Source organism: Opisthorchis viverrini (assembly GCF_000715545.1).
Source record: "Opisthorchis viverrini unplaced genomic scaffold opera_v5_175, whole genome shotgun sequence".
In the NCBI taxonomy this organism is placed as follows: Eukaryota; Metazoa; Platyhelminthes; class Trematoda; order Opisthorchiida; family Opisthorchiidae; genus Opisthorchis; species Opisthorchis viverrini.
In genome coordinates, this window is record NW_008751833.1 from 29,621 (window position 1) to 35,332 (window position 5,712).

A 5,712-nucleotide genomic window follows, 5' to 3' on the forward strand; every position below is an offset into this window, starting at 1 on the left:
CCAACCAAGTTGTCTACTCAGGACGTACGAAAGACGTTACCCTCATTGAGCCTGTCCAGCCGGCCGCCACGAGGATGGTTGCCGGCCTCAAATCCGTGGACTACGAAACGCGTCTCGCGATGCTTGATCTCTTTCCCCTGGAGTACCGTCGCCTCCGAGGGGACCTAATTCTTACTCACGCCCTGTTTGAACAACGCTTGGCAAACGGGTTTTTTACCGTTGAACCAGCAAACACCCGGCGGGGGCATAGCAAGAAACTTTTCGAGCTCAGAGCACACACATTCATTATACAAAATATTTTCTCATTTCGGGTAGTAGCTGCTTGGAATGACCTTCTTCCGATGGTTGTTCACGCTCCTTCTCGAACCCAGTTTAGAGCACTGTTAGACATTTATTTATGCGAATCCTCGCGCTGGCAAGCATACTGCCCCACGCTGAGAACATAAAGAGCAGTGCTACACCCTTTTTTAACTTGTGCCCTCCAGGTGAACGACAGCCACTGACCGACAAGGACAAAACCGACCCGAGAAACTTGGGCAAAAGCCTCGATCCTGTGTATCAATCCGTTAATCCGATGCACAGCTGGGCATAGTTGATCTGTGAGTTAGACAACCCTGCATTATGCGATGCTCAATTCCTGGCCAACGCAGTTTATTTTTCGTGAGCGATCACAGGTTACCACAATATCCCGTTCTTCGCCAGCTTGACAAATGGTGCCATATCCAGTGTCTCCAACGTAATCTACACAACTGCATTAGAAAATAAACTTATCTATTACATCAAATGACCTATTTGCAGGCATAAGGTTTTGGTTTGGCATAATCCAACCTTGTACCAACACTTTACAATGTGCATTTATGGAATGCACACCGAGGCTTATTTAGAGGGATGATCTGCACCGATTAGGGTAAGATCGTCTGCGAACCCAATAGCTGTCGGTGAAAAAAATTGGTGCACTTCGATCCCTGAGGTGTCATAAACAGGTATAGAAGCTTCCAGAAAAACTACGTTGAAAAGAAATGGTGACAGATGATAGCCTTCTCTTACACCACTGGACGTGATCACAGCTTTTGATATACTTATGCCCGCTCAAATTCACTAGAGACCGCCACTTCTGCATAATTGTTGGGGTTGAGTTTGTTAATGATCTTGCGGGCTTCAGTGGCTAAACTTTTGCTCCTCAAGGAAAGATCACATCGGTCAAACCGGAAACAACACCCAGCGCTACGAATAATCACAAAGCGATGGGCCGGGGGTGAATCTTCTGTTGTTTCAGGGCGACAGTCAGGCCTCCGTTGTGTGCATGCTTTTGGAAGCTGCGGGGACACTCTTCTCCAGGAAAACATATAAGAATATCTATACTAAAAAACCGCGCGCTCTGGCAGTCCAAAGTGTGAGCGTGACCACCGGCGAATCAATAACTAGACACGATGTGCAAACGAAATCAACCAATCACTGACGTGGACTCTAGTGCATCTAATGCACACAACAGCATCAGAAGTGAGAATTTTCTCTTTTATGCCCTGTCTCACCCTAGGCAAGGCATGGGCACTCGAGTAAGACGGGTTACTGATCTGTCGGCCCTTAGGCCACCTACCAAAATTAAATCAAAATTAATTTCACTGTAACTATACATATTACCAACTTACGAATTTCACAGTTCGTCCAATCTGGTTGCATGTTCAGTGGCATGTTCCTCAAAACTTTCCTTTTGATTGAACGAACTTTCAAGGCCACGGATCACCGCCGCCTTTCAAGCGACCACCAGTTTACGAGATGAGGCACGAAATCAAATCTCAGTATATCTAAATGTTTTGCGATGCTCTTTAAATAAGGCAACATCCACATAATATTCAAGGCCAATACCACCTATGTGGATGGTTTAACAACGTTTTTACGCGTTATGCCATTCGAACGTGTTAGATTTGAAAAAATTGTCAAGCGAACGGAGACACAAAGTTGCTTATGGGTAGCTCGCTTCGCGTTCGGTATGATAATTGAAGACGCCGATTATCACAAATACTACAGCCTTCTAAATTTTCATTTTTGAGACCTATGAAGAGGAAATGAAAGGGTTCGTAGGGTTTCAGTGGATATATTTTCATGTCAGTTTATGCGCACCGCAACCGTGTTTGCAAGCGTTTGCTCCGGCTGCACTCCCTATCTGTCTGAGTTATAACTTTTTTATACCGTGAGTTCTCCAGCGACAGCACGGTTTTTACATGTACGTGATGCGAACTTAAGTTGACACATCAGTGACACCTAAAACATCATCCGATGACAATGTGTAACCATGATGATAATAACAATACAAATGATAGATTTATTTCTCAAATTGTAGGGAACATGCCGACCGAGGCATGATCGGGTCAATACAACATGTACGCGGCAGACAACAACACAACTGGGAGGGGGATATAACCAAAGAGGCGTACTTATTAGGTGAAAGGTCACCGCTGTTGTTGGAATAGGAAAAAACTAGGACAGTTGGCATAGGTTACGACTAGTCCAAAGATGAAGACGGCTGATATGAATTAAAACTGAAAACCATTGCTGACCATGACTGATTGAGTAAATGGCCAGCGTCACAGTCGTAAATGAATTGCTTGTTGCGCCGGTGTAGTTTGCAGGTGAGGAAACAAGGGAATTTCTTCTTGAGATTGTGGATGAACCCCTTTCTTAGATATTGACAGTGGATAATGCAGTGTTTTTAGTTACCTGGATGTTATATATATATAATGACACCTCTTAGCGTAGTGCGTCATAGGACACAATGACATTGTCGAAAAATAAGGCCATCCATTGCTTTTCACCATGATGTCTGTACGCAGTGACAATCGCATGGACTAGTTATCGTGAATACTAGGCCCACACCTACGCGCATCGTCCTATGCACCCACATATGCAACGTCCCCAACTGTGCATGGCAGCCTAATGCAACGGCTAACGGTGGTCCTCCATCATCATAACCGTCTACTTCGTCGTTCCTCCGTGGTCTAGCCAGAAAATTATAAAGGTGACATTGGTGAAGTACTCACTATTTAATGCACTGGTACATCCGTATTCGGTAGGTTCCTGCTCGGAAAAGCAACTCCATCTAACGGTGGATCTGAAAAGTTTTGAGTTAATCTCATTCGCATCTTTGGTAACAGTTTTCAAATATCTTACTTTTGTGCGTGTAAACTTATTAGTTGCTTATTAGTCCCTTTGTAGATAGTGAAGTATCACGTACACAGCGACGCTACGATGGCGTATTCTGAAATATTGGGCGCAGTGAAGTAAAAGCTAAAGAGGTTTGTATACGAAGCAGTCACAGGAAAAGGTAGTACATAATTGGTAACCATAACTGGAGGATCTCATGCGTCTTCAAAGATGTACCCATAGATGTATGCGTAGCGACGATCTAGTGCGTTGGCGGGTATTCGGCATCAAATGTGTTCCTTTAGAGCACTGAATCCCAATCTTACTCTGTGGCGCTCCTCAATACCGATACTTTGTGGCCTAAGACAGCAATGGCCTCGTCGTCTTTATCCTGGCTTGAAAAAGTCCGATAGTCAACCGCTCAGGCGCCCTCGCAAGCTAAGAGCTCATTTCTGCACATCGATTATAAGCTCCCATACCTACGTTTGTAAAATGACTGTTTTGTTATCTCTGTCATGCTCTGTAGCTAAAAAGAAGCGATCCCACATCATAGACACCTCTAATATATCGGAAGCAACCCGTCAATTCAGACTACTCTGAAGCCATTTTTCAAGCCTATCAAATGTGTTTTGCTTCACCTAACCCATTGCTAACGCCGAAACTATGAGCGACTCAGTCAGTCTATCATCATACAAGCTATCGGTTTATCACAATGACGATAATGATTCATCTAGAGTCCACCAAGTTTACCCCGTCTCGTCGCCCAGTGAGCAAATTTTCTTCAACCAGCTGACGGGCTTTGACATCCCATCAGGTGTCCCCTTGATGCTACTTGACTGCCAATTTGCATTTGTTATATCTGGCCAGGCTTTTTATTCGCTACCTATCGTCGAAAATCCACCAACTCTTTCTGTAATCTCCACTCTTTTTCCGCTCTCCTGGGCTCCGACGATACCAAAGGCTGTATTTATTGCTAAAAAGGACCCTTATTACTCCACGTTCAACCACATACCTCAAATTCGGCAATGGGTTTACACGGTTTGCCACCACTCACTGGTCTACCCATCGCGTTAAGTATATCGTTAGGTATACCTAGCTCGCCCTATTGCACGCACCCTCACTCCTTCCCCCAAATTATCATTGCGACAGAACACACCGCGTACGATACTTACAACTTCCCAGTTAGAACGACTGGCAGTCCAATTTCAAAAAAAGCACACAGAATGACCCAAATTTGTGCCCAGTATTGGCATATATATAGGTAATTTGCTCATTAATCCAAAACATCGACTATAGCAGAGTAGAAAATACTGTCATGTTTAAGTTAAACGTGAAACGTGAAACACATGAGGCATGACGCTGCTGGCGCCATTCGCTTAGAAAGCCACAACACTTTTCCCTAAGGTCTAACTGAACCGTGTTGAGGCCACTCGATCTCTCAAACGTGTGGAACAACCATGTACTTCACGTTTCTCTCCGGCCTCTCGTACCCGGATGCTTCGATTTACTACTCCCTTTGGCTCACCCACATCCTGAATGAGCGTTACTTAACCGTTCCAAATGCTTTCTGTGATAACTTTCTAAATCTCGTTTTTTCTAGAACGTTCCAATAGGCGGTAATCCTACCCCAAAACGCTTAAAAATTATTCACTCCCTCTTACACGTGCTACTTAGAAGTCACGTTTTCTTCGAACACAAGTTTGGACGCCGTCTACGCACACCTAGGCTCCTCGCACGCAGCTTCATGGACGATTGCACAACCAGTTATGACATAATTTGTGCGGTATTCAGCTAATGCGATTTCCTCACGTTCACACATGACCACACCCGTTCGAATCGAACACGTACTGCCATTCCCCCCCATACCCAACTGAACATCGATCATTTTTTGAAATCGGGTGTTGTTGCCTCACTGCGGTAGTCCGAAAGAGTGGCCACTTTTGGCTCCCCGTTATTGCTGGCGGCGGTCAAACTTATACCCCAAGGCTCCCTATCCTTTCAGCACGTTCTCACATTTTGCGTTCCAAGTCTAAATACGACTGTCTCAGTCCCTTGTTTGAGCGGCATCGAGAGACCACCCTGTCTCCTCGACGAACGCGAGACTACCACTGTTTCCATGCCAGTCTCAACTACTCTAGCGATTTTAAATGGCCCACTCAAGTTGTTCATGTACCAACCTATCGAATCCAATGCGACATCAGGGTAATGCCCCATTCAATTGCCTACCCCGCCTATATACTCTCGACTCTGCACTTGTTTTTATTATCTGGACCCGTCACACGACTTGCCATAAAGAGCGCCCTGTCCGAAATTGTGTATTGGCCTGTGTCTGTGTGTGAATGCGAATGTCATGGTTCAAGACTTGCTTTGCATAAGTGCCGACACTAATGTTGCTGTCATTGATAATCATGTGTGTAAGTGTGCGCAAGTTGACCTACTTACCCATGTGCGTTCGTGTTGCTGAGCCTGCCCGACACTTTTTCTCATGAGCTTCAAGTGATGTCACCGCCAGCGAGAATTACGGAACTGTCATCGGAAGAGACCACTGCAACCACCATTACTAGGGTCAAT